At 41.5% G+C, this 22,571-nt stretch overlaps 1 protein-coding gene across 1 annotated transcript in view; it reads right to left on the bottom strand.

Moving 5' to 3' along the window:
• Window positions 1-22,571, bottom strand: part of CDH11 (cadherin 11) — an 81,021-nt gene that overhangs the window by 41,387 nt on the left and 17,063 nt on the right.

Raw genomic sequence — 22,571 nt, 5'->3', positions numbered from 1 at the left:
ATACTTCTTGAAATTAATAAATAGCCTTTACCTAAAATCACAGAAGGCCAGGTTTGGAAAGGACCTTAAAGTAACCCAGTGCCACCCCTGCCATGGGTGCCTTCCACCATCCGAGCCCTGTCCAGCCTGGAACATTTAACAGACTCACTTTGGCTACAGTGTTCCCATAACTAAAATGCTTGAGGCCATATCAGAATTCTTTCACATCTCTTTTGTGTTATGTATGGAAAAAAGTCTGTTCTGGCAACATTATCCAAGACAAGACACGCTGTAGTAAAAAAATAGAACAGCTGCAGATGCCATTAACCAGCAAGATGTGCTCTGAACATTTCTAAGGGTTCTAAAGGCATATTAGAAAACTAGTGGGTTTATCATTGTGACGGAAAAGGGAGAAGATTATTTTAGGAAGTAGAACTGCCACTACAGTAGTGAAAAAATACGTAAGATAAAACATCTGAAGAAAAAAAAAGTAAGAAATGTCTCTGCCTGTAAGAAGTTCATCTACAGCTGTTTCAGCAGTTACAATCCTTTCATAAATGGGGCAGGAAGTTGAGTCAGTCTGGACAAAGGGAGCAGAAACAAAAAGAAACCTGCTGAATCATTTCTCATGACAAGTCTTGAATTTAAACTGGTAAGTTAAGGATGGTCACAATTTCACAGAGCAGCCATCCTCCCACCTCATCATTTCAGACCTCATTGTCCCAGGTGTCCCCACACAAGTAAAATATAGACAAAATATAATTATTGTGACTGAATGCAAAGAAAATACTCAGTGTGATCTGTTGTTACCTACAACTGTGTCTGGTGCAGACACTGCATTCCTGAGGTTCATTTGAGACCTTGATAGACAAACAGCCCTAACTGAATTCTAGGAGTGAGATCCATGCCAGCCAAGGAAATCAGGCTAGATTTCCCAGTACCTCCAAATTTCTTAACTGAAGATTTCTAGACCTAATAATTGAAAAATAGCCTCTGTAATTTGGGCTCATAGATCCAAGTCAGTAATCTTCTGTTGTATTTAATTGTTACTTTAAGATACCTCATCTGTATCAATCCTTCATTTTATACCCACTTTTCACCCCCATTAAACCAATCAAGTTTTAATTGCAAAAAACCCAGTTCAGCAGCACGGGCAGAATTTCAGATTCCCAGCACAAATGTTGAAAAGGAAACAGGCATTGACTGTCTATTTAATATTCAGGATTGCATGAACACATTTCACTCTTGCTCCATCAAAGGAAGAAATAAAGTCCCGTGGCTTCTGTGGCCCCTCACAACTGCAAATACATTGAGTCCCTTTTAAAAATTTGGCGTACATGTGCCATAAAAGCACATTCCTAGACAGTGGATTTTGCTAAGGTTAAGCTCTATGAAGTGATGATTTCTGTAATGACTGAGCCACTAATATAAAAGCACTTGGTTTGTAAAAATAATCCACACATTCATGCTATGAAGTATGTATGGCACTTTGAAATATTTTCATTTTGCAAGTTTTTTGGTTTTTTTTCATAAAGGACCCTTTTGAACTAATTCACAATTCATATGAATGTCTGAAACTGAATAAACTCCCTCATTTTGATAATTTGTTCAATATCTTTACAGAAAACAACATCTTTATGGATGACTTTGTAGCTCAAGATTCCTTTATGCCCAAGACATTTCAATTTGCTTGGGTAAGGACTTCTCAAAATGTCCTCATAAATATCCCAACCATCCATTTTTTTTAAGCTCCTCTTTTGCTTTTAAAAGCCTCAGAGATTTGATAACAGACACTGCCAGTCCCCACCTGACCTGCAGCTCCATTAGCTTCTCCCTGTGCATCCACCTGGCCACCAGCAAAGGGACCAGTCATGCAACCACAGAGTGGGCTGGGCTGGAAAAACCTTAAAGAATTATAGATTATAAATAATAAATGATAATTTCACTGCCAATTACAGCATCTATTCTTCAGTCACTCTGCATTTTGACAAATATTAGGGGTTACCAACTGGTATTGTTTGTAGCATTAACCAATTTGTAGCATTAACCACATTAACCATTATTTAAAAGTAAATAAATCTTCATATTAACATCAAGCAAGGAAAAATTCCTCCAGATGCCAATTTTCATTAAAAACATGGCTTGAGGCTATTTCCATCCTTGTGACTGTAGACAGAACAGTCTAGCTGAGTAAATGATATTAAATATCAGATACCTATTTACTTCCTATTACCATTTCTTTTATCAGGTGCCTCTTATTTACTGTTAAACATTTTTTTTTGTTTTCCTATTTTCTCTGCAGCAGAATGCGCCTTCAGTAGTTCTAATAACTTTATAAGGCTTACAAAAGGGCAAAAAGCCAACCCCCCCAACTGCTGTATTTACAGAAAGCTGTTTCAAAGTCCAATTACAATTACAAGAAAACTAAAAAAAAATAAATTCCATTAAACAGTTCCAACGCTCCAAACAGATTTGCCACAGTGGCTCTTTACACCACACGGCCTAACAAGGCTTTTTGGGGCAGAAGAAGCCGTGGCTGCAGCGCCGGTTGGTGCCAGTGCCAAGTTTGGCAATGTGGCTGGGAGGGGAAGGAGCCCCGGGCCATTGTCACTATGGCAATTATTGCTCAATGCCCGATGTGAGACGGGCCGGGGCAGCGGCTGAATCCGGCATTGTCCTCGCACCACAAAAACATTTGGGAGTCTGAAAAGCAGAGGAACGGAATCTCACAGCTTCTTAGAGTCCCCTCTGAAAGGGCCATTGTAACATCATCATAAATCCTGGGCTCCCCAGGCACTTGACAACTGAAGCAGTGGACAATAGAATTCTTGTGTCGGACAAAACACTCCTTGTCTGCCAAAGGGCTTATCTGCTTCATTTACAAATGTCTTTCATTGTACCCAAATAATTCCCTATTAGAAAAACGATTAGGAGCAGCACTAAATAAATATTCACAACTTCGTGGGCCGTTTGGCAAAGTGAATAAACCAATACAATTGAGTTGCGTGCAAGATATGAGATTTGTGCAGAGGAAACCCAAAACAACCCCAAACCTCTGTTTATTTTCATTTTCTCTTTTCCTGATGCACTGCACACACATTTGTCCCTCTAAAAAACACCCAGGTGCATTACTCACATCAAAAGAGATAAAAAATACTAGAAATCCACAAAGATCTCAAATTGGAGAAAAACTGTTTCCACTGTACCCCTAAAATTAAATATTTCCGGAAGAGTGGTTCCAGAAATAAATTTGGGAGAATATCTGAGAGTTTAATGCAATGGAGACAAATTGCTCACAATCATAAAGGGATTTAAAGTGTGGATTTCTAACTATATATGTTTAGGTCCTACTTACTGAGAGATCCAAAAGCATCAGGGATGAGTTTCTGAAATTAAACCGTGCCAGATTTTTGCAACTCTTTCCAAGCCCAATGAAAATTCCGGTACATATCACAGAAATGGCTGAGACTAAAATATTCCATATATACAACACTTCAAAAAGCATTTCTAACACAGACAGAACTCCATTGCCTCAGGTTTCCACATAAATGGTTTTTTGGTTACCGTTTACTGGAGAAGTGCCTATGGAAACACAACTGACACCACACACAATGATTAAAGAAAAACCCTAAAAATCCAAATTATTGCTCAAGCAAAGAATTCAAAGTCCCAAAGACATCTGTGTGGCTGAATTAAAACCTGGAAAAGTCAAAATTTCTTGACTGAATTATTGATAATAACCTACTTATTGAAACCCAAGACAGGAACAAGGTTTCCACACGGCCCAGGCCAGTGGACTGAGTGGCTGAAGGGCTGTTTCTCCCCCTGTGATTAATTATTACAAGCCTGCAAAAAATGCACCTTTTCATAACCTGCATATTAAACAGATTACTCATATTAAATATTCAGAATGTATGCAATAAACAGCAACAATAATGGCAAAACAAAAAATTAAAAAAAAAAAGAAAAAGGAAGCTGTTGTAATTTAAAATAAAAATGACGCAGGTTTGAGCTCAGAATCACAAAGCTTTAGGAATATGTGAGCTTTCCACATTTCTATCATGACTTGGCAGTCTGGCCCTGCCACACATCACTTAACCTTGGAGCCACAGCTGAAAGTGAGCAAAGGTACACTGTAAAACATTTAACCTCTGAAAAATGCACTAACCCACATGAAACCCAGAGGAAAGAGGCTGGAGCTCAGAGCTCCCACACGCCAGCTGAGGATCTCTGCTGTTTGGGTGCAGAACTTCCCCATTTCTTCTCTCACTTCTCTCCCCAGTGAATAATTAACTGTTCTAAAGATGTAACTATAAGGTCTGTCTTAAAATAAAGTTTAAACTTGACTTTCCCGATTCCATTTTTGGGTGTTTGCTGTTCTGTGCTATGCACTGCCCAAACTCCTCTTTCTCCCGAAGCTGGATCATCTGTATAAATATAATTTGCATGAAGTTATTCTGATCATTTTCTGCAATTTGCATTTCAGGAACACAGCTTCAACAAAATCTGTTTCCTGCCAGCTCTCTGAGTTTTATTCTAGTCCCTACTTACACACCACACCATATTTTTATGTAGAGTAATCTCTGTTTAGGTATAAAAAAATGGAAGCTGCCCTGGGGTTCAGGTCTCTGTGTACAGCAGGGATTATTTAACCCTTCTAGAGGACATGGATCTGGGGGCCTTGACCAGGAGGAGCGTCCTTGGCTGTGTAAAAATTGCTCCTGCTAGCCACTGTCTCAGCGACTGAGGAAGCTCATGCTTGGTATCACCTTGCAGGAGAATCTGCCTTTTCCCTCTCATTCCAGGCAGCTGAGCCAAGCAATGATAATCCCACAGTCAGCAACCAACAGAGCAGCCCAGGATAATTCAGGTGGGAAGGGGCTCTGGAGGTCACCTGGTCCAACTGCACTGCTGAAAGCAGCTCCAAATTCAAAGCTCATTTTGGTTATTAAGGCTGTCACTTAATTAATGTCCACAGCTGACACCAGCAGCATGACCAAGGTCTCTGTGTGGACATGGACACGTCAGGATTCCACATCTTGGGCTGAAAGGTGGTGAGGTGCAAAGGGATGAAACAAAGCAAAGGGCAAGAACTGCATCAGAAAGGATAAAAGAGCAATTTGGATAAACTGCAATCCCCACACACATGCAGTGACAGGATCTGCTTGGCAGGGTAGGGTAAATAATTCTGATTTCAGAGCTGTGTTCCCTCCCTCCTGCAGCAGGACAGGAGCTCACAGTGTCCCCCAGTGCCTGCACCACCACAGCCCTGCAGCACCTGGGACAGCCTCACTCTGCTGAGCTGGGACCTGCCGCTGCCTGTGCCCACACACAGGGCTCAGTCCTCAGCACTGCTCTCAACCCTGGCAGAAGGAAGGCTGATAGAAAGTGAGCCTCAAAACCAGAGTTTGACTCCAAAAGCTGTGCCATCCTGTACCTCTAGCCAAAAGGAAAGCACCTCTCCACTCGAGGGGGATGCCTTGTGCAGGCCACCGAGAGCAGACAGGAACACACAAGAGCTGCAGAGAAGGTTTCCTACAAACAAGGTTCTGTTCTAAGCAGGTTAACAGCCCATTTCACTTTCTTATGAAATATTCTGACTTCACGCTCAGCCCAGGTATTCCCCTGGTGTTCCCATCCCTTGTCCATCCACACTACCAGTGCAGTGGTGCAGGCAGGGTCCCAGGAGAGGGGAGCAGATCCCAAACCCTGCACTCCAAACCCCATCCAGCACCCCAACTCCAGCAGGGAGAGCAGAGCAGATCCCAAACCCTGCACTCCAAACCCCATCCAGCACCCCAACTCCATCTGGGAGAGCAGAGCAGATCCCAAACCCTGCGCTCCAGATCCCATCCAGCACCTCAACTCCAGCTGGGAGAGCAGAAATGAAACAGCAGCAGAGCTGTGTGCTCTCATGAGACACAAAACCACATCTCAGTGCTTTGCAGAACGTTAACAGCCTGCAGACTGAAGTCCAAATCTCACCCATCTGAGGCCAAATTACCCAGCAGGACAGAAAAGGTTCATGTGGGCTCACAAGAACAAATGAACCTCCCCCCAAAAGCCCTCTGCAAACCACAGGAGTGCCCAGTCCTGTGCTCACCCAGTACAAAATGACTTCATCAGCTTTTTCCTGCTGCTGGGTCACAAGGGCCTGGAGGCAGACCATGGGCCCTGGAGGATGAAGTCTGTATTAATTATCCTCATGCTGCTGCAGCCCTGTCCTACCCAGGTACCAGGAATACAACTGGATTGGGAGGCCTGAAGGCAGGTGTGTTCTGTCATTTTAAATATCATAAATCAAACCCTCTGTTTCAATGTTTCCAACTTCCCTGAGCTTCCTCTAAAATCTAAATTTGGAAGCATTTTGGATCCACAGCAAGCAGCTACAGACTTTTTGTGCATACACACTTATAGAGATGTAGATACATATGAATTTAAATATGAATTTAAAATTATACTTTTTCATGCTTAAATAAATATTTCTATGTACTACACTGTATATAGTTCAAATTACCTACATGTGGGAAAAGCACTTCATTTGTACTCTAAAACTTGACTTTTTATTTTTGTTGTTGAGCAGATTATCTTAAACCTTTGTTCTTGAGCCGCCACCAGTAAAAGGCTCATATATATTCTCTCCTGGAAAAGCAAATTCTACATGCAGAGCATACCAAATCAGCTCCTGCCAGAGCAGGAGGCACACAGAGCTGCTCTGAAGCCTTCTGAGTCACACTGGAGCTCAGCTTCCACTGGCAGCAGATGTCAGACACCACGGATTGGGAGCTTGTCTGAACTGAAAGATTTTTATGGCAAATTTGCCCTACAGTTTTGGGCGTTTTTCTGGCTTGCTTCCTTCCCTTACCATTTTCCTATTCTTTGGTGCTTTTCTTCCACTAAGCATGAATGGCCAGATCCTTCCTCTAGAGTAAATCCATAGCAGAGGCTGTCTTCACTAGCATTTGGTGCTCTATTTATATTATCTTTCAGGAGGCTGCTCTGTATTTCTTTCCTCTGGCTTTCTTCTGCTCTCTTTTATCAATCTCTTCTAGTGACCTGAAAAGAAGCCTAAAAATTGAGAACCACTGAAGTACATGCTGAATGCCCCCATTAGTCAAGCTGTAGGGGACACAGCACTGAAAATAAATTCAACTAACCTTTGGAAAAATCTTTATATGAATGTTCTACAAAATCATCCTGCTGGTTCCAGGTCCACTGGAGACACCCAAGGAAGAATAATTCTGGGACATCAGAGATACCATAAAGGAGAATAGCTCAGAATCTGTCCAAGAGACTCAAGAGAGACAGAATTCTTTGGTCTCAGGGACATTTTTTCCTACCTTCTTCCTTTTATTAATAAATAAAGAAAAGAGGAGTTGTTCAAAGCCACCACAGAGATCTGATGCTTCTGAATTTCTGTAAGCCTCATTCAACTCACTGAATATCTCTGTCAGCCGAGGAAGATTCATGATTCATTCTGGGGAGCCTATTGCAAACCCTGCAATGACTCTTCAAACATTTGTAAGGCTTTTTAAAAAGTTTCATTCAGTCTTCTTTCTGGACCAAATATATCCCTTTGCCTATTCCTATTCCATTCTCCTCCCAGAGGTCACAGCTTGTCTAGATCTAGGGAGGGTGGCAGGAAGGGAAAATGGATTGTAAATTCGTTTTAGGTCACCCAGAAGACATTCGGTCTCTGTCCTTCCTTGCTGGCTTTTCCTCATTTCCTTTTGTGTTTCCTCAAAGGACATTACACACTTGGCTTCTCAGTCAAGGACAAGGCAATGTCAAACACATTAATTTGTCCATGAAGCAGTCTTTAAATGTTGACAAAAGAAAGTCTAAAGAAAGGCAGACAGACAAGATAAACATTACTGATTAAAATGAAAACAAAAACGAAAACAAAAACAAAACCAAAAAAACCCAAACCAAACAAAAAAAAAAAAAAACAGGGAAAAACCCCCAAATCTTCTTTAACTGGTAATTTCAGTTTTTCATGACTGATCAATACTGAGCAGCTGATACTTTGATACTGTCACAATGTATTTGTATGTATATAATACACACACACATATTTTATGTATATTATATATATGTATATAATGAATATATAATTTTAAGAAATTACCATTAAAAACAGAGCTAAATATCAGTGAGTAAGAACTTGGGAGATGAGGAAGGACTAGGAGCATTTCTTGATGCCTGCTGTGCAGTTCCTTCTCACAGCTAATGAGTTTTGCAGAATTTGAGCAATATTTATAGCAAGGATGACATAATTTTCCGCCACCTATCATTTCAGGATCTCAGTCCAGAAATTACAATACACTTATATTTTTTATGGAGTTACTTTTTTATTTGCTAACCCGCCTTCCTATCTCTTCTTGGAGCCGTAACTCAAGCACATATCTGTATTTCAGCTGCAGCAGGTTATGAAGCACTCATAACACTGAAGTTTCCAGCTAAAATGAACCAGAATAGTTGACAATATTAATATTTAACATTTGTCTGCTCTTCATTATGCCACCCAAATAGCACCAAGGCTTTAATTTTCTGTGGTGTAATTATTACAAGATACAAGCAAATGCATTAGCAGGTTACTTCCAAACAATGGTTGTGAAGTAGAAATACACACAAGCAAACAATAACAGAGCAAGTGCTCTGCATATTCCAGAGAAACTGCACAATTAGGGAAGAATTCCTGCTGGTATCTGTCAGTGATATTGCCTGGTGGAGATAGTCCTAGGTGCTGTAGGCAGTTCTTTAAATAACAATAAATGAGCTCTAAGGTACCACTGGCAATCATGTGGTAAACTCATATTCAACCAACAAGAGGATGTATTTAGGAAAACAAAAGGATTGTATTAAAAAAAAAAAAAGCTAAAAAACAACCAAACCGAAAAACAACACAAAGCAACACTAACAAATCAACAAACCCTTACTGGCTGAAAGCTGAGAACCTTTCTCCACTGTTTCACCAGATTTCAGAAGCACAGCTACTCTCCGAGTTTCAGTGGCTTTTTTTGGGACTGAGCAAGGAGTGCCCAGTGTTAACATCCCTGGAGAAAAAGGAAGAGTGCATGGAAATAACCTCACTGGGAGTGAAAGGGGCTCAGCCTGGAGAAAAGGAGGCTCAGGGGGCCCCTGTGGCTCTGCACAACTCCCTGACGGGAGGGGACAGCCGGGGGGATTTGGGATCTGCTCCAGGAACAGGGACAGGAGGAGAGGGAACGGCCTCAGGCTGGGCAGGGCAGGCTCAGGGTGGGCACAGCAGGAATTTCCCCATGGAAAGGGAGCTCAGGGATTGGAACTGCCCAGGGAGGGTTGGATCCCCATCCCTGGAGGTGTCACCTGGAGGTGGCACCCAGAGCTCTGGGCTGGGGACAGGGTGGGGATGGGGCACAGCTGGGACTGCATGGGCTGGAATTAACGATTTTATGATTCCATTATTCTAATTCCTAATAAGAATTTAAGATAACCTGCTCTGCAGAAATGTGACTCTCCCCAAAAGCACAGAAAAACCTGTTTGCCAAAAACTTATCTAAATTAGATAAGATTTCATACAGCAATGGAATTTTCACACATTTCAACAGAATTGGACAGGAGTGGAAGAATGTTCCAAGTCATAACTGAAGCCTTGTGGGTGGCCTTGGGCAGCTTTGCTGGGAGTATCTCAGGGTGCATTGCTGGCAGATTGAGCTGCAGGCTGAGCTGAAGCTGAGGAAACGCGGAGAGCACAGCGCAGAGCGCCCAGCCCGCCCGTCCGAGGGGCTGCTGCTCAGAGCTGCTCCTTCAGCCCTGGCACGGGGACAAACACCTTGTGTGGCTGGGCTGGACTCAGGTGCCATCTGCCAGCAGCAGCCTCTGTCAACACAGCCTCTGCTCCTCAGCTCCAGGAGCTGCAGGCAGCAATTAGCGCCTGGATCTGGGAAGGTGAGTTAATTGACTCTCACAACCAACGCTGAGATGCTCTAAACCCAGAATGAGATGGCCATATAATCATTTCTTCAGGGAGCCAACCTTTTTCCATATGTGTGCCATGGAAACGAGCCAAACTGAGGCTGTCTGCACACTTAATGTTCAATTTGGTGAGCTCTCCACTTGGGGAACATAAACATACACTCGTGTCTGTGCTATCAGCTTCGAGTTTGTGAGACTTATGAGTACCTGACAGCTCAACATGGCTAAACAAACCTGTTATTTAGTTTTCAGATAGTGTCAACCTGAGTTACAGGGAAACAAGCCCCCTAAGGAGTTCACCTGAGAGTGAGGACAACTCAGCTGCAACACCTCGCTGCTTCTCCAGTCACAGAAATGATAATTACACTGCAGCCCTTTCTAACAGACAGCATTCTGCATGCTAAATTATGGCTGAACACTTCATAAAATTCATTTGCGAGGTTTCAAACGGCAATAATAAGCTTCCTCACTCTCTTTCAAAAAAGAAATGTAATTATTCATTCTGTCAATCTCATGCAAGATGTTCATTGTTTTTACATTATTGTTTTCTTATTACTGTAACTGCAGTGCCCAGAGAAAAAGAGAGCATGAGGAATAAACCACAAAAACTCCATGGTTGGATTTTTTTTTTAAATTTTGGATTTTTCCTTTTAGAGTTTGCATTTTATCCAAATGTTGGGTTTATGATCTAATTTTTCAGGGCACAGAAACTGCCCCAACCACACTGGAGAAAACAAACCTCACCAGTCCCCCACATCAAGACAGTATAATTTTATGAACAGTTACATAAATTATCTTCCAAAATACTTTGTGAAGAAGTATCTTGTGGTATTGAGAAACACCCACTGCTCTAACTCAAAAGGTCAAGATCTCAGGGTTTAAAGCACTGCACATCCACACAATGCACTGGCAAAAATGACCAAAAGTCGTAACTTGCAAAGTAAGACCTGGTGTTTCATCAGAGAAAGAAATCTGGATGAGCACCCAAGGCTGCTCTTCCTTCTCTATATGATAATCCACAATTTCACCCAGCTGGCCTGGGGCAGCCTCTGGGACACATAAACCTGCAGGGCTGGACTTATGGACACAGATGTTCTCAAGTGCCTTAGGAACAGGGAGGACAAATGCACATGGTGAGATGAAGTACGGGCAGTTGGAAGCTGAGCTGTGGAGCTGGTTTCTACCCTTCTGCTTGTTTTGTGCCCTGGAGATTTCCAGGAGTTACTCAGTACAGCACGGGAATATTTCAATTAATTAAAAGTAATAATTGGAGGAAATGACATTTACAGGGAAGAAGAAAAGTGATCCAAGGCATCAAAGATTTGAGCACAAATTCTCATGAGGGTCTAATGGTTTGGTACAATTAAATCACTTTGACTTGGAAAAAACCTGAGATCCTGTACATTTGAAGATCTTTCCCCATATCAGCAAACTCACACCCTTTAGCTAAGTAGTGATAAATCCACATCTTCAATGAAAGTTAAGTAAAACTATTCAGCACCGTTCAGCAAATGTCCTTTATTTTAATTGTCAAAACCAGAGCCAGCACTGGGTTCATGCTCTACAGAGAAAACCTTCCCAGCCACCCAAGCTCCTGTGTGCACAGAGCTGCCTGGAGATCCTCTGGGACATCCCCAGCTCCGAGCCACCACATCTCACCCTTCCTGGATTTCCCCATCTGCCACTTTTAGGAACAACCTGGGGGCTCTCCCTGGTGCAGCGGGGGCTGCACAGGACCCCAGGCATCCCAGCCTCAGCTCTGAGCACTACAGAGCAACTCGTCACACAGAAACACAAGTTTAGCTGTCTTGAGGAATTAAAAAAAAACCAACAAAAAAGATCCTTAAGAATGAAACCAACAATCTTGGGAGAGCCAGCAGGCTCCCATGTCAGCCATATGCCTTCATATGTCTGTTCTGGAGGAGTGTTACAGCTCCTGCTGTTCCATTCTTCACTTTTTAAAGGAAATGTTACAAGGCCACAAGGACTCACAAACATTTGTTGACATTTCTTCTGGGTCAGCCTTAGGAGGCCTGCAAGAATTTAAACATATGGCAGCATTTAGCTGCACGAGGGAACGGGCTGTTTCGGAGAAAAGCGGTATTTAGTTGCAAAACAGTTCAATCCACCATAAAGGTTTTAAATTTTTTTGGCCCAAATCCAAACCTTTTCTCATTATAGTTTTCACATTATATTTTTAAAGCAACAGCACCTCACCCGCTGAGCTGGTATTGGGAAATACTGAGATACTTCACAATGTTTTCTGCTGCCCTCCACACAAATTGTATCTTGATCTGGGGTTGCAGATCAGATTTGATATGTGTTTAAAGAGGGGGAGAAAAGAAGAGCTAATTTGAGCACTGAAATGAAGGTTATTACCCACACTTAAAGGACACAGAACGTTTGCATTTTGAACCACATGGTAAGATTAATTGGGTTTTCAGCATGTTTCAGTGACAGCACACATCCATTTGCAGGGCAGGAAAATGGGATTTGCAAGGCTTTGTCTTGTTCTTCAGCTCCCATTGCTCTCAGTCAGCTGCTAGCAGAGGGACAGTGGCTCATTAGGTCTTGCTGGTAAAAGAAACACATTGCACATCAGGAGCTGAGCTGAGGTTTGTCTCAAATGATGTAAAAAGGGCAGCACAATATTGAACTTCCTCCAATCCACACTGGGAACACATCTGACCCAGCTGCAGGACAGGGAAGGACCAAGGCAAGGTGCATCCTCTTTTTTCTTCACTGCTGGTTTCCTCCAACATGAAGCTCCAGGAGGGCAGGGTTAGAGCAGGTGTGAGAGAGAATTCTTCCCTTCATCCCTGGCAGGGTGGGCAGGGCTGGCCCAGGGTGCCCAGAGCAGCTGTGGCTGCCCCTGGATCCCTGGCAGTGCCCAAGGCCAGGTTGGACACTGGGGCTGGAGCAGCCTGGGACAGTGGGAGGTGTCCCTGCCATGGCAGGGGTGGCACTGGGTGGGATTTAAGGTTCCTTCCAGCCCAAACCATTCTGGGATTCTGTGATTGCAGCTCACAACCAAAGGAACTCCTGCCACCCTTTCCCTTTCCACAATCTTGTTTGTTAATTGTATAGCAGAATATTCTAAATTAGTACTTTTAGCACCTGAAAGGGAAGACCTTGCATGGAAAATGAGGATGCAAGGGCCACTCTCTGTTTTTTAAAATGAAGAGCAGATCTCAAAATTTTGCTCTTCCTAAATACCCTGTTAACCTACTCTAACACATGAACTAACATGGATCAGGAGGGGACAAACCCCTCTGGTTTTGAATGACATTTTGGAACCTCAGAAGGAGCCCAAGATTACTTTGCTGAAAATATTTCTAAGAAATTAATATATTAATATCTAAGATGGATACAGAAATTTTATAAAATTATGAGAGAAAAGCAAAAATGTCTAATTTTAGCAAGTAAATTGCACAAATAATTAAAACCTCTGGATGAGGAAACTCAAAAGAGAGAAGCAGCACTTCCTTGGGCATTCATCAGCTGGCAGCAGGCAGGGTTTAGGTGCATCATCTGTGCTGTCAATCAGATGGAGGAAAGTTCCTTATAGGTCTTATTTTAACTCAATTATAGGCTGGAAAATCATCAAACATTCTGAAATTTCAAATTAGTCAGAGGACAAACGTCTATCAGCACAAATTAGTGTGCACATAAAAATGATGTGAATAAAACTTCAAGGTCAAGTTACTTTTATCCAACTTTCATAGTCTCAACAAAACTATCACCCAAATTTGGTTAGAGGGATCACTGTCCAAAATGCTGCAGACTGTACAGTCCTTAAGAAAAAGAGCACGTTCCATCTTGTAAAGCTTTGCAAAAAAATAAAAAGAAAGTTTTTATAATCTTGCTAAAATTAAGTTGACATTTCCTGAAAGTTACCCACTTACATTTAACCTTTATCCAAAATTACTTTTTATTCTAAACTCTTCAACAATAAAATGCATGAGGCATTAGGGGAAGGTAAAAGCTGAATTTCGGAATCCAGTTATCAGCAGTGATCACAACCAGGAAAATGAAGGTTACTCTGAGAAAGTTCCAGTAACTGCAGAGGAAACAAAATCAAAAACCCACTGATTTTTAGTCACCACATAACAAATACTTAAAGTTAGGAGAGATTTGTACTTAAAAGATAAATTGGAATGATGAAAAGTTCTGACTATAGAAGATACTGAAGGTGACCTCAATGGGAATAACCAAAAAGTATTAATGTGATTAAGTAAAGAAAAATTAGAAGGTGAAAACAGTCTAAGGCTGCAGTGCTTAACCTTGCAGCTGAATTCCAAGTTTAAGAATTTGTGAGCCAGGTAGACCAAAAGATGCATCAGCAGCACAGGAAAAGTAACAAAGCAGTGAATAAAGGCACTGTATGACTCATGCAGATGTCAGGGAGAAAATGGCATCAGAGACCTGAAAGCATCAGCTTGCAACAATAAATAAAAGGTTAAAAATAAGTTTTATGTATTTGAAAACCCTCAGGAAGGCTTAGCTGCAAACTTTCTGGTGCCAATGGCAAGGCTGGACAGCTTTAATCAAAAACTGAGAATTCTGTAGAAATTTTAATAATTAATTTTTCTACAAGCACTTGGTGTTAAATCCAGATTTTCTCAACTTGCATGGTAGAAGGCAAGACCCACAAGTGCATTTTCATTTTTGGGTGAGGAAAACAATGGAATTATTTTAAGTTCCCCACTGTGAGGGAGAAAAGGCTTGTTAGATTCATGAGTCCACATTTTTTAAGCAGAAAAAAAAAAGAGATGGATTCAGTCCTGGATCTGGAGATAACATAAAGAAATGTAAAAATAACTGTGAGCCTGGAACAGCAAGGCTGCCTGGGGGATGCTACAGGAGTGGCAGTTTGTGGTGGGATGCTGAGGCTTTTCCTGCAGTGGGAATGTGGTGGTGGTGCTGGTTGAGCTTGGTGATTTTAAAGGACTCTTCCAAACTTAATGATTCTGTGATTCTATGGCTAAAAGCAGAACCATGGATTTCACTGCTTTTCTGTACAGAGATGTGCCTTGGGCTCCTGGACACAGTTTCAGCCATCAGTTGTGATGAGAACCTCACTCAACCCCCTGAAAGCAGAGGGGTTTGTCTGAATTCAGCTGTTTGCTCCAAGTAATTAATTCATTTTCCATGATAAGAAAGTGAAAGTAGTCTGATACGCCCATGAGCCATTATAAAAGCTATGCAAATATTGCCAAAGCACTATGAATATTAATTTCAGATTAAAACATTTTGATCAAATTCACACATTTTCAGATCCTCTATCTGCAAATGCTTCCCTGAATCCAGATAATCAAGTGCATTTGCTGAAACAGCATATTCTGTGCAACTATTCACAGCAGCCTTGCGAGCTGTCATTGCTAATATTCCTGTCCAGATCCAAACTCCAAGAACTACAAATCCATTTAGGAAATTGAAGTCTATCACACATCACTTGTACATCACAGCAACCCAGCTCAAAATGCACCAAACAGCCCACAAAAAAACCCCCAAAACAAATAAACACAATTCCACCAACAATGCATGTAAGTGACCTTGTGCTTGTGTGGTAAAGTGAGGTGAGAAAAGTTGATTACATACACAAAACTTTGCTGAGTATTTTGCTATTTTGAATAGTAATTTCAATTACAGTGTTAGCATGTAATTATTACATGAACATACTGCAAATGGAAAAGCTGGATGACCTTCATTAAGTGAATTCTTGTAACAAAATTAAGTAATGCTATTAAAATAATCTAAAAAAAAATTACTCTATGTTCTTAATTACACCAAATCAGTATATTTTTCTTAGAGTCATAGAATTACTGAATGGTTTGGCTTGGAAGGGACCTCAACGCCGACCCAGTGCCACCCCTGCCATGGCAGGGACACCTCCCACTGTCCCAGGCTGCTCCAGCCCCAGTGTCCAACCTGGCCTTGGGCACTGCCACGGATCCAGGGGCAGCCACAGCTGCTCTGGGCACCCTGGGCCAGCCCTGCCCACCCTGCCAGGGAACAATTCCTGCCCAAGATCCCATCCATTCCTGCCCTCTGGCACTGGGAGCCATTCCCTGGCTCCTGGCACATACACCTGTTTAATTTTAACACATCAATTCTGAGGAAAGGGGAATGCATGACCAGGATTTTATGGCAAGGTAGGAGCATCTGTTTGGATAAACTGTAATAATCACATTTAGAATTTCTCATTAGCTCCATCCAGGTGAACACCCAACACTTCTGCTGTCAAATCCAAACTAATTGTATCCCAATTTACAGCAATCATTAGCTCCAGTTAGCAAACAGGATGGCTGCCTCAATCACAAACAGCAGAGTGAGATTTTTTAATTCCTCCCACCTGGGCTGAAATCTGACCAGGTTTGGTCAAGATTACTTCCACTGATATGAAGCCTAATAAGATACATCAGCTCAAGCATTATTTTTATTATCCAACAATAGAAATGGCTTTGCTGCACTGAAACAGCAAACACCAAGAGAGGCAATCAGGTGACTTCTGATTTATACTCAGATTTTAGGCCCACAAAATTAGGGAAAAGGAGACGAGCTGAGCACAAGTTCAGCTCATTAGAAGAATTACCAAGAGCTGAAGCCGTGCTGGTGTGTTATTCTGTGCTCCTGGTAAAATGTGAGCAGAAGCTCAGGCTGCTATTGGAGCATCTCTGCAATGTTTAGTGAGCACTCCATCCTCCTTCATCACCATCTAGTACCTCTCCAAATAAACAGCACACAGCTAAAGAGTAAATTCATCCTGTTCTTGGGAAGGAAGAGCTGCAATTCAATAAATTGATGTTAACTTTTTTCCTTCTTTGCATTAAACACATTTTCAGTACCAGTTTCAGGTCAGATTTTTGGCTGGAGGTAAAACATCCTATAGCTGCTCCCTGTTTAAGCGGGGCTCAGGATGAACCAGCTGCAGGTGGAGGGGAGCAGGGTGGGGTTCACAGTGTCTTTAGGAAGAGCACAGCTTTTTCTGGGTGGCCAAAATGCCATTGCCAGGATCTCCTCAGTACAGCTGCTGTGCCAAGGCATCAGCTGCCTTTCATCCCAAACTCAGCAAGTTTTAAATGCCTTAAAATTTTCATGTTCTTTTAATTTTCACAGCCTTAACTATCTTCTTTGCATCTGCGCTGGTGACTCTTTTGTTTTGGCCTAACTCACTTTCTACGTCCTAAATCCCTAAAACAAAGAACACATTTTGCTTAATTCACATGACTTTTGTGTGTAGAGAAGGTGACACAACTAATAAAAACCAAAGCAGTCTTTGAAATACAGAGCAGTAAAAAAAAAAATAAAAAAGGAACAGAAAACATTGAGTCAGAACTCCCTCCTCTATACACAAAGTAGAAATCAAAACCGCAGCCCATTTTCTTTAAATGTAACTTTTGGAGAAAGAAGGACAAACAACCAGAACAGAAAATTGTGGTTAGAACAATATTGCCAAAAGAATATATATTACTATATATACTAACTAAATACAATGTATATACAACTACATTGTATATAATGTAGTATATACAATGCATTAGGATATAAAGCTTATGTTTATCAAGCACTTTTCTCAACCTACCAGCAAAGAAAACATCTGGTGCCAGCTGATCCTCACCTGTATTTATGCTCCATCCCCACAGTATAAACTCACATTTTCATTGCTTACAAACCAAAAATGCTGAAAGGGAAATAACCCCACAAAGGCTCCCATGGAAAGGAACACTCCTGACATTTGTATCTCCCATCCCTGGCATCTTTTCTCCCCTTGAGCATCTCCCTTGGTGTCTCATCTCTGCTTAGCAGCTCCATCCTCACCTACAGCACCATCACAGCTCTGACTAAAGACAGGACAGACAGCTGAGTCTGAAAAAACAGGACCTGACCCTGGAAGTTCCCTCAGTTATCAGCAATAATGGAGAGCTTTCTGCACAGCTGAGGGAGGCTCCAGAGCCACATGTGCTGCCGGGAAATTTCTTGCTGGGCAAGAGGCAAGAGGGTGCAGCAGTGTTCTCGTGTAACTGCTGTGAGCAGACCCAGACTCACATCTGGGACAGATGGAGAGCTCTCTTTACTTATTTTTTGTCCTACTTCTCCCTAAACAGTCCTGTCTTCGGAAGAACACCACAGGCCTGGAGTAAATAGGTTCTGCGCTCATAAGCTTATCCAGAGGAAAATGGAAATGGAGTTCTGCACTGAGGATTGTGTGTGAATGACACATTGCTCACCAGCAATGGATCAGCAGCATTTCCAAGCTAAGAAGTGCTTAATTTTGCTAATTTAATAATGATGTAGCTAGTGAGCTACAGCTCCTGCAGATTCTGAAGGGCACTGCTGGTCACTGTTACATCCCCAGGTTTTTGGGTTAGCACATGGCTTTTATGTAAGAAAAGTCTTACCCATTTTAGATTACTTAGATTGGAAACTCTTCTGGTTTGACAGAAGGTCCTATCTCCCTAAAGCCTCTAGATTTGTAAAAGCATGTGCAAACCTATTCCAAGAGATGGGCACAGCCACCTGGGATGGTGTAAAGAGATGAATGGCCTGGATGAAGGCCATAAAACAAGTCACTAAAAGAATCTGCAGTGGTAGGAAAAGAACCCACATTGTTTACTCAGATCTCTCTAGATTAGCAAATGTGACGTTAACTATATAGTCTATCAATCTTTTCTGTCAGTTCTTACAAGACCTTAAATCCCTTCGCTCTGACACCTCCCTGTGCTGGTGATAACAGTGTTTCTTTAGAATTGTGACTCTAGAAATAATGTCTAAAAAATAGCAGAAACTTTAGAGATGTCTAAATTAGCAATGTCTCACTTTCTCTGGCTCCCTGAAAATTTGGGTCCAGCCTATATCAGAGATGCCTCAGCCCCTCCTGACAGTGTAAGACAAAAATCTGAGAAGTTTTTCAGGTGGCAGAACTCGAGTCATTTCTGCCATATGAATTTTATCCACAAACTGATAAAAGCATTTCTTTGCCAGCACACGCTGTGCTTAAAATAAGGAGCGTTGTTGATACAGCTCTCCTGGCAGAACTCTATCAGCAAACACTTTCTGCTGTAGAACAGGACCCAAAACATATCTTCTTCACAAGAATTTTTTTTTTTTCAAATTTGAACCACAAAAAAAACCTCCAAAATTGGAGCAGACGGTTTGGTGAGAGTACATTTCTTTCAGAGATAACATCTCAATTTGAAGAAAATTTTGTTTCCTGCCACGGTCCTGACATAAAACTGATTAAAAAATAGTAGTATTAAAAAAAGAAATAATTTCAGACCTCTGACTTGTGAAGTGCACCTCTATTCCATAGCTCTATGAGGCTGTGCTAGTGGATTTTCCCTGCTGCCATCCCTCTGAACAGAGCTACTACTGCTGTTACAGCAAGCACGGCTCTCCCACCAACTGCACGCACATTTCCATGCTCCACACGCCTTCCAAGAGAGCCACATATTCTCCTACAGAGAAACAAGGGGCAGACAAAGAAATAAATTTGGCAAGTGGTGTCAGCTGAGTCCAACTGACACCATGTGGGCGTCAGCAGTTCCTCTGAAGTTCAATCTTATGTCTTACCCAAAGACAGATCTGCTGTGCCTGAAAACTGTTACATGAGTCATTTACTAAGAATACTAAGGGATGGAATTAATTTTCCTCTGAATTAAAAATTAAGGTTTTTTTTCTTCCAGGAAATAAGTAGCTAAAATTACAGCAAGTCTGTCGCTTTATGATTTTTGCTTGTTTTAGCATCTGAGACACCATCACTTCAAGGTAGTAAATGTCTTTTCTTTTCTGCATAAAGGATTGCAACTACTGAATTTATGTGTGAAATAGATACCTGACAACATTCTCCTAAAAGAAGCTGGAGAAAATAATAAGAGTTCAAGAATAAGAAAAATAAATATTGTCGTTCTATACCATAGTATCTGAAGAAAATACTTGAAATAAATTACTACCCTGTATTAATTTAATGTTCTTTCTTTTGAAAACCTTAACAGTTCCTTGAGATATTATTACAGAGTTTTAGCTGAGTTTTTTCTCATTCTGTGGTACTCTCCTCCTTCCTCAAGGGACATTTTAGGAATAAAATCTTTATATTTCCTCTATTTAAAATGAAGAAACAAGTAATTAGAGCTGAAATAGTCATATTGAAGTAGTCAGAAAAAAGCAAATGAAATACAGGGAACATCTTGTGAACTGATACAGTGTGAAGAATTTTTACAAAATTTATTTTTAAATTGTAAGGACAAGACTATGCATTTCACTAAATGTCCATTAATCCAAAATACACCCCTTGGTTTTCCCAGGCTCTGTGGGAATTTAATAAACATGCAATATTTAATTTGAAAAAGCACAACAGATATTTTATATAGAAAAGACACTGCAAATAGAATTTTCCTTCTCTGATCCAAAAGACAGCAAATAAATCTGAGAAGTGTAATTATAAAAAACAAATTCCACTCTTTATTTTCTTTTATCAAAATCTTTTACGACAAGTTTTGATGTTCCCTCACTCAAAGGTCCCCATTCCTCCAAGTGACTTTAGAAGGAACAACTCCCCCAGGATGTTATTTGGGGTGGCAGCCTGGCTTGGAGGGGTAGGGCAGGTTCAGGTAATGAAAGCTGGTGCAGCTGAGCTGGGAGGGCTGTGGCAGCTCCGTTTTGAACATTCCTCAGGAGAAACTGGAGAAACTCCTCTGATGAGCTCTTGGGCTGGTGCCACCTGAGGGTTGTGGCAGCAGAAATCCAACCCCTCCCTCAGCTGCCTTGGGCAATCCACAGCCTCTTCAAATGCCTGCTGACACTGCTTGGTTCTGAGGATTTCTGAGGCTGGTCTCATGTTTCATGTTGCACAACACTTAGTACTCTCAAAACATTGAAGTATGTAAGCATGCTTGAAATAATTAGAATCACAGTATTAAAAAAAAAAAAAAAGAGAGAAAGGAAATAAATGCAAACCCAACAACAAAAGGAGAGCAAAAGGGAGATCCCTGTGGATAGTAAGTGTGCTGGAAAACCTGAACTGAGGTTGGGAATCCATTGCTTGTGGCAATGTGAACCCTCAGACCTGGGGCAGCTCAGCAGAAAGAAGCTCATGGAGCTGAAGGAGTTTAAGAATGTGAAAAGGGAACCCATGCTATGAGGATATTGAAAAATGGGCAGTAGAGACATAGGTTGAAAGATCCAGGCACTGAAAAGCTGAAAGATGAAGCAGCATTGGGGTGAAATTTTATAAATAAGAATTAATTTTATATCTGTCTTTCATCTGGCAGAGTGCATATGGAGCAAAGAGGATCCATGTTCTTCTTGCCTCGGCACTGCTCAGTCTATTTTGTATTTCAGCTCTTATGATGAAGCCATAACGAGCTTCCTGCAGGGCCAAACTTTACATGAAACAAAGACTGTAGATACAACACCTCCATGATCTCTGCCTTTGCCTGCATTTGACCCTATTAACCATCCTCAAAAGTTCTGATGCCTTCCACACAAATATGTGCCGGGATTCCTTTGATGTCCAAGAACATACAAAGTTGCTTATCGTCCCCCATCCCAAAGTTGTAATCTGCCCAAAATTCGCTGAAAGCATTTCAAAAAAGAGAAACAAGGAGCAGACATTGGTAATCCCCCTACATGAATCGTATTTGGAGTGAAGGGTCCTTTTCCCCACAAATCGTAGGAAATTCTTGGGAAATGTCTGGAAGGAGCAGTGCTCAGTGGCACAGAGCAGAGCCGAGAGATAATTACCCTGCGAGCACAGAGTCAGTGTGGTGTGAAAAAGGTGCCTAAAATCCCAGTGCTGTCATTAACAGCTGCTGGCTTCTTGTCAGCTGCGAGAGGAGCACAGCCCTGCACTGCTGATGGGCAGAGCAGAACACACCTGAACACGGCAGGATATTTATAAAATCTAATCATGCAGGGGAAAAAATACAGCCATTGCCTCACAAAGACTTGTAGCACTTATTTCATGTACAAGACATCTCATTTTTCCTCTCCAGCTGGCAGTGTCATTTTGCTGATCTTTCCCTGATTCAAAACGAAGTTTCCAAAAACCTATTAAATAGGTTTTAATAGGTCTGAACGGACTGGATTTTTTTTATAGTCCCTGGATTGAAACAGGGTCAAAGAGAGAAAGAATCATTAGTGGAATGTTTTGTCTATTTGCAGCAGATCTATTTCCTTTGAAAGCTATCAACACCATTATTTTTAAGCGTTTCAAAGCACCATATAAATAATGGCACTTAAAACAAGGGGTTTCTACTTGCACTGCTGTCTTATCATGTAAATTATCAAAGAAATTGCCTCTATGCACTACTGAATAAAAAAAGAAAGCCAGGAATTTCTAGACTTCGGCTCTGGCAGACACAGAAGGACATTGAAAAGGTGCAGTTCCTAAAACACCATCACGTGTAAGCACCATACAAGCTTGAGTGTAGGAAACTCCAGATGTGCACTAGATGATGAAAAGCCTGAAGTGCCATAAGAACAGAGCCTGAGAAATCAAGCAGAGGTTCTGAAAGTGGAATATGTTTGCAATGTAAAAGCCCTGGAGGATATATTTAAAAAAAAAACAAAACAAAACAAAACAAGAAAACATTTCATGTTCCAAAAGAAGAAGAGTACAAACTGAAAAAAACCCT

Source organism: Catharus ustulatus, chromosome 11 (assembly GCF_009819885.2).
Source record: "Catharus ustulatus isolate bCatUst1 chromosome 11, bCatUst1.pri.v2, whole genome shotgun sequence".
Lineage (NCBI taxonomy): Eukaryota > Metazoa > Chordata > Aves > Passeriformes > Turdidae > Catharus > Catharus ustulatus.
Note: the sequence above shows the minus strand (reverse complement) of the source record. Positions and strands in the feature narration are given on the sequence as shown.